This window comes from Esox lucius, chromosome 18 (genome assembly GCF_011004845.1).
Source record: "Esox lucius isolate fEsoLuc1 chromosome 18, fEsoLuc1.pri, whole genome shotgun sequence".
Classification (NCBI taxonomy): Eukaryota; Metazoa; Chordata; class Actinopteri; order Esociformes; family Esocidae; genus Esox; species Esox lucius.
In genome coordinates this window covers 15899909-15912511 of record NC_047586.1, presented here as the reverse complement: position 1 = coordinate 15912511, position 12603 = coordinate 15899909, and the positions used below count along the sequence as shown (strand labels likewise).

The following is a 12603-nucleotide window of genomic DNA, read 5'->3' as shown; positions in this document are numbered from 1 at the left end:
ATGAATTCCTGTTACTTTTGACAGAACAGGAACGAGTGACAATCAAAGAAAGGGCAGGCTTACGCAGTGACCATACCGTCGACATCTACCAGAGTGCAGTTAACTATTGGAACAGCTGAAGTAGAACGGCGTTTGCCTAAGAAAGACTTCTAAATAAGTTGGTACCAGTGAGTCTGACGTGGGCATGGATTGTAAAGGTTATAGAGATGTTGAAGCAGATGGTATTTTGATGTATTAAATGTGCACTCCATTGGTACCAAGCCTTAATAAAGTTTTAAACCCTGTATTTGCTCATGATTGATTCCGGAGGCTTCTGCAGTACACATGCTATACAGTGGGTGTACAGGGGAGGCGTGTTTCCGAGAGTGACCCTTTCGTCTGGATTTCACGGTGCTTGACGCAGACGCATTTTGGATTGTACGGAAATGTTTTTGCCCTCGCCTCGCCCAGTGTTTCAGAGGATTTGGGAGCTCTGCCGGAATCGCGGCGTAGCCCGGAGCCCCGGCCATCACAGAATGTACAGCACCCCCCACCTCCCCACCCCCGCATCTGACCGTGCTCACAGACACTGTGAATGTCTTGCTCTGCCATGTGTGTTGGAGTCTGTACATCGTCGTTCTCGTCATGCTCCTCTCTCTGTCTCTCTGTCTCTCTCTCTCCCCCTCTCTCTCTCCCTCCCTCTCTCCCTCCCTCTCTCCCTCCCTCCCTCCCTCCGCGTGCGCCTTTTCACTGTGTGCAGTAGCGACCAAGCTCAGGAGCTTTCCGCATGGCAGGGCCACGAATGGCTCTTGGCAGAACGACGGACCTAGGGTCACACGCTACAGAAAAAAACACACAGAAACATGTTTTGGCAGATAACATGCTTCGGCGTCCATAGCTAGACCGATAGCGTGTATGAGATGAGACAGGAGACGGGGGTTTCGTCTGTCACGTCTGCCATCTTAGCCCCGCACCCGGCTGATCCTTCCATGGCTGACATTCTTCTCACACAACCCCTCATCCTGTCCATTCCATCTAACACTCACCATGATCTAATACTGTGTTAACAACATATAACACGCCGTATTTCACATGACCACACCCCCTCCCTGGCCATTGCCTCCTCTATTATCTGTGGTCAGCTCACACCAGAGATCAGAATCAATACAGCCCATACACATTGATGATGTCTCTCAGTGATCAATGGCTATCTTAAATAATGACTTGTCTTCAGTTTCATCAATTGCACCCAGTCGACCGGGGATGTTGCTCAATGGTCAGCGCTGTGGTTTCTTTGTTCAGTTGGAACCACAATTGCTGAATGAATGCCACAGACAAAATGCCATCAGTTAAAACTTGGTAAACAAAGTTGGAAAGCGTCAAGCCATCGCAGCAAGGACACAATTGATTCCGATTGTTAGTGGCTTCCTGTTAGTCCACCTCACAACAACTGACATTTGTTGCATTAATGTTTGTTCCAAAGCAAAAAGCATTTCTACACCGAGCTGTAAGGTCAGTGGAACCATTACACCACAAAGATAATTACTCATTCAAACATAACAGGCAAAAGCACATCCAACAGTCTGACATTTGGAAAGTGCTGCATTGCATAGCATGGCTAAGGCCTTAGCCGCGACACGGTCCTGGATTCAACCAGGGTATTCTCCAAAATTCTTTAGCTACACTTGAATGAGTCGGCCCGTATCAATGGAAGAATTGGCGCCAACTGGAAAAGCTCAAATCCCGCCCGACATGCACTCCAAAAAGGCTCAAGCGAATGCTCACACTATTTGAAAAGGAGACAAATGTTATTTCAACCAAGGGCAGCAGGAAGCTGAGGTTACGTTTGGTGTGGAGGCAGAGGATAGGCAGAGGATATCACTGTTTGCTTCCGAAGGATATGAAAAGCTCATATCAGTTTTATCCTTATACAGGGAGGGGGATGTGTGTGTGTGTGTGTGTCTGTGTGTGTGTGTGCGTGTGAGGGAGGCTTCTCTATGACTGTGTGTCCTAGATGTCTGCAAACAGAACAGTGGCAGACACGGGGGGGGGGGGGGGGGGGGAAGGAGCACAGCTTTAATTCAATCAGACGGGCGTCACGAACACAGCTCTGCGGATCAGACCCAACCAAACCTCAGCTGATCACTAGCATGGTAGATGAAGGGAAGAGAGGAAGAGGAGAGGGAGGACAGGAGGAGGAGAGGAGGAGGAGAGGGATGACAGGAGGAGGAGACGGAGAGGAGGGGAGGAAGAGAGAAAGGGGGGGGGGGTTCCTGGTTGGTAGATGGCGTGGGGGGGTACTACTCGTGTTTGACTTGAGGACAGGCATAGGGACAGTATCAGGTAACCGTGTTTGCAGCCAAACACATAATGAGCACTGGATGGATATTAAGGCTGCCCACAGATAGGAGGTCTCAGAGTTGGATATTCATTATTTGACAGTATTTGATCTCGTCCGTATTTTTCTAAGGGTCATATGGGCTGTTTATAGACACTGTAGCGGCATTCTATCAGGTAACCCTAAAGTTGATTTCGACTGGTTTATTTTGGCGGTTAATTTGACCCTCCGAGGTCACGCTATGCGGAGTGTTTCAGGAGAAACTGAGCTGTAACTAATTGGCTTGTGTGGGATCGTTGGAGGCGCGTTTTGTCTCGCGGGTTACGTCCGGGTCCGTGTGGGGTGTGCACGAGCCGTCGGGTTCATGTCACAGGTTAGGCAGGGTGCCTGACGGTTCAGCACAGTTCTGCTGGCAGCTAATGTGTCTAAGGTGGTGGCGGTGGGAGAACTCGGCTATGGAGACCACACGGTGTGTTTCAGTGTCTGCACGGCAAGACGTGTGAGGAAGACAGAGGATCCGCGTACGCGTGTCTGTTTACGCATGCCCCTGCACATGGACGTGCTCATCGCTGGCAGGCAGTGATAGAATCGGCCAGCTTACAGCAGCAAAGCAGTGGGATTTGGGCCTGAGAAGATGGGAGCGAGAGGAGGAGACGAGGAGAGGAGGGGAGGATGGGAGGAGGGGAGGAGGAGAGGAGGGGAGGAGGAGAGGAGGAGAGGAGAGAAGCAGGGGATGACTCACATCCTAACTCCAATACATCCGGATCAACGTTTCCCCTTGACTGGTTGGATCTGGAGAGTTAGCCTGCGCTGGGTGACACACACACACACACACACACACACACGTGTCGGCACAGACCGTATTCACACTCATACACATGCACATATACACACATGCAGGGGAACACACATGCAGGGGAACACACATGCAGGGGAACACACACGCAGGGGAACACACACGCAGGGGAACACACACGCACGGGAACACACACGCACGGGAACACACACGCACAGGAACACACACGCGCACCGGAACACACACGCGCACCGGAACACACGCGCACCGGAACACACGCGCACCGGAACACACGCGCACCGGAACACACGCGCAGGGGAACACACATGCAGGGGAACACACATGCAGGGGAACACACATGTAGGGGAACACACATGTAGGGGAACACACCCGCACAGGAACACACACGCACGGGAACACACACGCACACAGGAACACACGCGCACAGGAACACACGCGCACAGGAACACACGCGCACCGGAACACACGCGCACCGGAACACACGCGCACCGGAACACACGCGCACCGGAACACACATGCACGGGAACACACATGCAGGGGAACACACAAGCAGGGGAACACACAAGCAGGGGAACACACATGCAGGGGCAAGACTGGGCAACAGTATCAGATCTTCACACACATTGTAGAACCTCAGACACAGTCCTCATACACTACGTGCCATCACGTAATGATGAGAACAGAAAGAAAAATCAACCTTAATAAGGTCTTGACATGACATAATTACAGCAATTACCGCCCACATGTCATCTTCTGACCACTTGATAAATCAAATGAACCGTCTCCAGGGCAGAAGAGCACACCGCAACGTGTGAGCAGATACAGGACAACACACCGCAACGTGTGAGCAGATACAGGACAACACACCGCAACGTGTGAGCAGATACAGGACAACACACCGGAACATGTGAGCAGATACAGGACAACACACCGCAACGTGTGAGCAGATACAGGACAACACACCGCAACGTGTGAGCAGATACAGGACAACACACCGGAACATGTGAGCAGATACAGGACAACACACCGCAACGTGTGAGCAGATACAGGACAACACACCGCAACGTGTGAGCAGATACAGGACAACACACCGCAACGTGTGAGCAGATACAGGACAACACACCGCAACGTGTGAGCAGATACAGGACAACACACCGCAACGTGTGAGCAGATACAGGACAACACACCGCAACGTGTGAGCAGATACAGGACAACACACCGCAACGTGTGAGCAGATACAGGACAACACACCGCAACGTGTGAGCAGATACAGGACAACACACCGCAACGTGTGAGCAGATACAGGACAACACACCGCAACGTGTGAGCAGATACAGGACAACACACCGCAACGTGTGAGCAGATACAGGACAACACACCGCAACGTGTGAGCAGATACAGGACAACACACCGCAACGTGTGAGCAGATACAGGGCAACACACCGCAATGTGTGAGCAGATACAGGGCAACACACCGCAATGTGTGAGCAGATATAGGGCAACACACCGCAACGTGTGAGCAGATATAGGGCAACACACCGCAACGTGTGAGCAGATATAGGGCAACACACCGCAACGTGTGAGCAGATATAGGGCAACACACCGCAACGTGTGAGCAGATATAGGGCAACACACTGCAACGTGTGAGCAGATATAGGGCAACACACTGCAACATGTGAGCAGATATAGGGCAACACACTGCAACGTGTGAGCAGATATAGGGCAACACACTGCAATGAGGACATGTTCAATTTCAACCACAGGGAATGACAGCATTATCTGACTGGAGTTTTATCAAGATCCCTATTAACCGTAGCCAAACAAAACGTAAGAGAAAACATCACGAACCCCATGATTAAGAACGTAATACACATGCAAAGCAAAAAACCACAATACAACGTGTGCTGTAACAATTACTGATTTTGACCAGATGATTCAAATCAAGACCAATAAGCACAGAACACTCTGCAAAAACACAATGGGTCTTTACATTGAGAAGTATTATCTGGTTAGGCTGAGATTCCCAATGGCTCATCAACTTCACATTGATGAATGCTGAATATTATTATTTGTCTCCAGTGCCCCAGAGGCCCAGCGGATCCTTATGAATTATCCATCCACAGTAAGTGGCAAGTAAAACAGGTTCAATCACAGGTTAATGCATGCTCTTAAATGTACCCATTATCTAAAACTGGCCTGACTGGGAGTTACTGAGACGACTGGAAGAAACCATTTTACTGATATGACAGGGAGATACCATTTTATTGAGATGACTGGGAGATACCACTTTACTGAGAGGACTGGGAGATACCACTTTACCGAAAAGAAAGGGAGATACCACTTTACTGAGATGACTGAGAGATACCACTTTCCTTGGCTGAACGGTAGATAGTCAAGCGTATACACAATTTTATGTGTCATCTGTGTTTTAGCTGTGTGTGTGTGTGTGTTTAGACAGATGTGTTTTCTTCACTCGCGTTACTGTTAGAAAGTGTTGTTTCGGTGTGTGTGCGTGAGACCCTGCAGTATTTTACTGTGTGTGTGTGTTTCTGTGTGAGACCCTGCAGTGTTTTACTGTGTGTGTGTGTGTGTTTCTGTGTGGCACCCAGCAGTGTTTAGTGACTGAAAGGTAATAGACACAGAGATCAGGGTTCAGAGGACTGGAAGGACAGTTTGTCTCCGCTCAGAGCATTCTTAATGACCTCTAACCCCTGGCTATAGTTGGCTAATGACCATGTTGTCTGCTGGGTACAATGGTCTGTATTATGAGGTGTCAGTAGGGTTGACTACTTGACTTCTTGGATTAGCTAAAAGCTCCAACTGGCAAATGGTGTGCGCGTGCTTTCAGTCACTGCTTCTTTTAATTGCCATCATCAGATCTTTTATCTAACTCTAGAAGTATTCGGTCTGGTGTTGTATCTAACTCTAGGAGTATTCGGTCTGGTGTTGTATCTAACTCTAGCAGTATTCGGTCTGGTGATGTATTTAACTCTAGCAGTACTCGGTCTGGTGATGTATTTAACTCTAGCAGTATTCGGTTTGGTGATGTATTTAACTCTAGCAGTATTCAGTCTGGTGTTGTATCTAACTCTAGCAGTATTAGGTCTTGTGTTGTATCTAACTCTAGCAGTATTCGGTCTGGTGATGTATCTAATTAGCAGTATTTGGTCTGGTGTTGTATCTAACTATATGAGTATTTGGACCGGTGATGTATCTAACTCTAGGAGTATTTGGACTGGGGATGCAGTATCTAGTTGTTGTTAGAGGGCTTGGGCTATGTTCTGCCAGGGCCTACTGAACTGATATCATGTTCCCTGCATGCTCCGACCCTCTCAGCCGCCCACGCTAGCATGTCTGTTTGCTCGGGGACCGGTGGAAGTCCCAACTCAATATCCCGTTAGAGCATCAGGAGGAACCCCGAACCCATTAGCTACTTTGGCTGGGCGCTGAGTGGGAGGCGGACAGAGACTGTACCCCAATCTCTCTCTCTGACAGGTTGAAATGCAGAGAGAAAAGCACCATTCCAAGCCTGCCTAGCTGAAGTACCTTACTATTTCCTTCTATCAGGGGAGAGACACAGAAGAATCTGAAATATGGAATTTATAAGTAATATGGAATTTATTTAACCGTGAACAGATTTTTTTGCAGGGGCTCAATATGTGGATAGATTAATTTATGTGATCTGAGAGCGCATTTTGTCTAGCCATACATTCCCCTGTGTTAGCTCCTGCTCTGGGTGGAAAATAATTTGAACAAGACTGTAAAATGATGGAGAGCCTATTTGGTTTTATCTAAAGGAGAAAGCTTAGGAGATAAGAAAAGTACATTACCAAACTGCTTAATTAAAAGATGCATATCCACTAACCTACTTTACACAAGCTTGTGAGAGTCTTACATCATTTAATACACTCTCCCGAACACACAGTTTACACTTGAACTTACCTAACAAGCCGCCTGTGGCCACCCTGTGACTGAATAGCTTTAACAGTACTCAAGGTTAATTGGTGAAGGCCCCATTGACATTCATCCCCCATGTACATCATGTCTTTATGTACTGTACATTAAGGGTCTTTGATCGCCTTTTGATTCAGTCATCCCATTAGTCAGCATTGGGGAGAGTTCTAGATTGCGGCAGGTGTTCCCAGGTCACCCACGCCAAACCCTTCTGTTTCTGCTCACCCTCATCTTCCAACCAGGAAGTCACACTGGTTAAAGCACGCTCGCCCCAACGGACCTCGCTTAACCTTGCAACCACAGGAGTGTGTAGAAACCCCTGCTGACGATCCCTGGAGCATCACGGTCAGTCTGCGACCGTGGACCACCGTGCCAGCTCGGACGTCTTTCTGGGATTTCATGAGGAAGACAGAGAATGTCTGGGGTCATAGGCTTCCGTTGGAGTGAACCGTCGTTTCCACAGAGGCGCTTAAAATACATCCTTCGGCTGTACGGCCCAGCACAAGGTTTGAGGAGACGATCCAGTCGACAAAGTCAAAGACGTTGAATCAGAGCCAAGTACTATCTCATTTCACCCATGACAAATCACCAGGAGCTTTGTCGCTCAGCAGCAGGACATTAGGTTAGTAAGGGAATCATCTGTAAGTGTGTGTGTGTGTGTGTGTGTGTGTGTCAGGTTGACAGATGAGGCGACACCAAGACACAGTCGGCACAGAGAGTTTCCTCTGTCTCTGAGAAGAGCTGGCTGGATCTGCACCATTAGCTAACCTTAGGACTCCACCAGTCACATCCACCATGATAAATCACTGCTCCACTACAGCCCCCAAACTCTGGGGGGGCAAATGTCGTTTGGTCTCCATTGAGTTGTGGTTCAACTAAAAGACCAACCATTTGATTGAGATGACTTTCAGTTTCTGGGACTTGAATCGCAAGATCAGATAATGTGGAATTAAAAATGGCTGAATATCTAATATAATAAAAAAGGGAAGGAAACTATGGAAGAATATCTTTTACGGCAGGGTGAGGACATGGTTTCTGCTCATCTAAGTAATAATTTGCATTGAGGACGAGGACAAAATCAGCAGGGGTTTGTTTAAATGAATAATCATTTGATAGATAATTATGAGATGTGTTCAACTTATTTTCTGTTGGCACCATAACCATAATTACATGAGGTCGTTATCACAACCATTATTAATTAGACAGTAGGACAAGGGGGTTTGTGTGTATATGCATGTGTGTGAATGGTGGGTAGAGTCCAAGCAATAGAACAAATGATTGGCTGGGATTTTGAGGCAGAATTTGGCAGTTTGAGCCAGGACAACAAACTCAAAATGAATCAACACCAATTATACCAACCATTTATAACAGGCATTTTACTGAAATTGTTCATTACCGTACATTTGGGAAGTTTTAAACTAAGTAAGGACGTTTTCAACTAGGAAACCTGATAGCTACAGCCAGCACTTGACATGAACTTTTTGGCTCACCTGCCACTGTGGCTAGATATATATATATATATATATATATATATATATATATATATATATATATATATTGGCTAGTGAAAATTAGGCAAAGGTGCTACCCCAACCCTCGCAATCTACAGGAATCCCCTCTGTGAAAAACTTTATATAATATGTGGCTACACACTCGTAAAAGACAACTATTAAATCTGCCCTCTGTTAAATCTGCCCTGTTGTCCATGTCCACTTGCGCAGCTAATGCACGCTGCAATGTCCGTCCTAATATCAACCAAAATATATGTGCAATACGTTTATTCTTAACATAGTCCTATTAGCATGTTATTTAAAATTAAATATGAACTCACTCATCAGCTATATAATTAATAGTAGTCAGATTATTGTTGAATATTTTCGTTGTTATGCTATATTCTTGTTAATATAGACTTGCATAAAAACGAAACAGAGCTGTATATATTACAGCCTTGTCACATAATTTTTTCCTCCATCCTTGCCTTGACGCCACATTGTTAATCTCCTCCTCTCTCGACTTCCTTCAGCTGTTCTAGGCTCTGCTGCTGTACATGATCCACAGTCTTCAGGTTCATATATTTATATTCTTAGTGACTTAAATATGTTAATCGTATATTTATTTCAATGTATATTGAATATATAGCCCAATGTTTTCCGATGACACTACATACCCTAATCTGATTATCTTCATTTGTCTGGCAATCTCTCTTTAAATAAATCTGTAATTGTAGGCTACTAGAAATAACCTGAAAAGTAAAAAAAAAAATGTAAGCGGCTTGGATGTAGTTTGAGGTTATTATGTTTTATTGAAATATTTTGACATGCTTGGGTGCAAAAGATAACTAAGATCCATTTAGATTTCTGACGTTACTCATCTCCACAATGTCTGGACCCGTGTAGTCTTGCATGCAAGGTTGCCAGATTTTCCCGCAATAAATCATGTTTTGCCATGCCAACAAACAGAAGCGGTGCGAAATATTGGTTGGAGTTTTTGAAAGCTGGAAAAATAGATATAGAATGCCCCCTGCCAAAGTGGCTGGTTAGAGTGACCGCGTTACCCGCCACAGCCAAATTATACCCGCATTTTGCGGGTGGGCGGGTGCCAATGTCAAGGCCTGGCTACAGCAATCAAACCAGTAGTAGTACCTTAAAGGCTGTTTGAAGAATTGTTACCGGAGAATAGTTTCACTACCAACATGGACACTCCAGCTGTCCAATTTAGTTAAAAGTAGAAGCCGAATTTCAGTTGTTTTCAGTTAACAACTAAATGAATGTGAACCAAAACAACAGGGTTGCATCAAGTCAGCCATTCTGAATGTCTTTCCATAGGGCCCAGCTGTCGTCTCAGCCTCCTTGATTTTTTCAAATCAAGATGATGCTGAGAAAAAACTCTGAATAGTATGGCACTGAACGAAGGAGAGAAGGATGTCACATCTATGGTGTGATTTCTGTTACTTCATTAACACTGACTCTCCCCCTCTCTCCCCGCTCACTCCCAACTCTCTCCCCGCTCTCTCTAAGGGCAAACAGGCGAAAAACTAAGAATAACCTGATAATTAAGGAGCTAAAACAGCTCTGCCTATTGATTTTCTGTATAGGTCAGTGGGAAGGGTACAACGAGGAAAAGGAGAAGAAAAAGGCGAGGGGTGGGGACTGGAGAGTGAGGGAATGGTTTCTAATGAGAAGCCAGAAGAGTATAGCTTTGCCTGAGACATGGAGATAAAGAAACTGTCCATCTTTAACCCCACCCCCTCTTCTTTCTTCTTCCTTGCTTTTTATATGGATACATCCCATTGTGGAGGGCCACAGGGCATCATTAAAATGGGCATTGTCTAACGCACAAACGTACCGCAACAGGTTGCCATTATGACCTAATGCCTTCCATTATTTAGCATCATTTATGCCACGTGTCATACATACAGCAGAATAGAACGCGTCCTTATACAGGACAACACAGTCAAGACAAATGATAAACCGCCACTTGACTTCTCATGCCTGCCTGAACTCATGTCTTCTGAATTATAATCAGCTGGTGTATTGGAGCATTAAAACTGCTGGAGTATAAGACTTATCACCTTAACCAATCTCTGAGGTTAACTGTCTGTCTGTCAGGACCCACTGAACCCAGATGTTTATTTATTTTTTATTTCTCTCTCTCTCTCTCTCTCTACAGTATCTGTCCAGTTCTCTTTGTATCTGGCATCTGCCTTTCTCAGCGCTGAACTACCATCATTAGGGCCCCGGGGGAATTTGGGCCCCCCAACAACTTTCACTTGAACACATTGTTTCATGGTGCATAGAGAGAGCAGTTTAAAAAGTACATTTCCTGCTTTTCTACACATTCTTCTGTCTATGAAATGTGGCGCCAGAAGCTTTTTCTTCTTAGGTTTGGGGCCCAGGAATTCGGGGACCCGAGGGGACTCTTGGCCATAACAGCCCTGGCCTTACTGTCTGTATCTCTCTCTCTCTTTCCCTTATCTATCATCATCGCTCTGTCCCTTCTCTCTCTCATGATCTCTTACCCTCTCCTTCCCTTCTCTCTCATCATCTCTCTCCCTTTCTAACGCGTATCTCTCATCATCTCTCTCCCTTTCTAACGCGTATCTCTCATCATCTCTCTCCCTTTCTAACGCATATCTCTCATCATCTCACTATCCCTCTCTTGCCTCTTTCCCTCCCTCTCATCACATCTTTCCCTTCTCTCTTCCCATTATCTCTCCATTGTTTGTTGATCAGGAAAGAAACCTATAGGATCGCCCTGCTGGCTTTGACTGAAGCATTGTTCTGCAGGGTCTTATACAGCCACAGTAATGCCCAGCCACGCACACATACACAAACGCACACAAACATGCACAGACATTTTCCCAAAACAGCACCATGAAACAGCATATTCAGCACCTTACATTGACTGAATTTAAAACAAATTTGGTAGTTTTCTGTTCCATTCCACAATAGTCCTTCCTATTTCAGACTATAAAACGTACATTTTATTATATTACCAAGTATTCTAAGTTAGCTTACATTTTAACACTTTCTAATAGCGCTTAATCACGACTGCTCCAAACAATGGATGCTATGTTACATAGATTGAAACTGGCTAGCTAGCTGCTAATTACATTTATGTTACCAAACAGAAGCGTTAATCCAAAGCAATTTACGAAAGTGAGTACATACATTTTAATAGGGCTAGCTAACAAGCTAGATTTCAGGGACACTAGATAGTTATATAACATAACATTGTTCTCATCTGCAGTGGAAATGACAGTCTACAGACAATATTAACAGGACTGGACAAAAAATGCTAGCCCATGTCAAGCTATTTACCAAGTCAAGTTGTTTGCTCAGCTAGCTAGCTAAAAACATGTCACTTTTGGGCTAATTCTCTTCTGAAAAGATCCAATTGAGATTTACAGATCATACATGAATTATTCTCTTCCAATTGGTAAGATAATGACTCCTCTAGCCCCAGTAGTTATATGCACCCTATCATTACAAACAAAAAGCATATTCCAGACTATTCCATTCAGTCATTTTCGGGTATTATGTGGGAAGAGAAGTGATTTCTCTAATGAAGTAGATCTACATGCTGAGCCAGAGTTTCCTGGTTGGGAGAGTCATACCCTTACCATGTGCTATCATCCTCTTATCCTCCTCTCTGGATGTTTTCATTTCAAGGCCTGGCCTGCATCAGTAACTAACATCATGGCAGAGCCAGGGTCATTCAGGCAGCAGCTGAATGTTAAGCAGACCAGCCAGGTAAAAACACATCCAGACCCTGTCTCCCTGACCCTACACACAGAGTAAATAACACTACGTCAACACAAACTCATGCTGCCTTGGTGAAAAAGGCATGTTAAGTATTCAGACAGGCAGGAAGACAGACAGACAGGGACAAACAAAACTCTCTCTGCTTGGGTGTCAGGTCCATCTGGTCTTTGGTGGCAGGTCCCTGAACTCCTCTAATATGAGTCACGATCTGCCATTCATTATCACAATACCTCCCTCAGAGACAGAGCTAA

General features: G+C 45.7%; 1 protein-coding gene across 19 annotated transcripts in view; it reads right to left on the bottom strand.

The window, feature by feature from the left end:
* Positions 1 to 12603, bottom strand: part of LOC105017684 (neurexin-3b) — a 300014-nt gene that overhangs the window by 106910 nt on the left and 180501 nt on the right. The window lies entirely within an intron of this gene.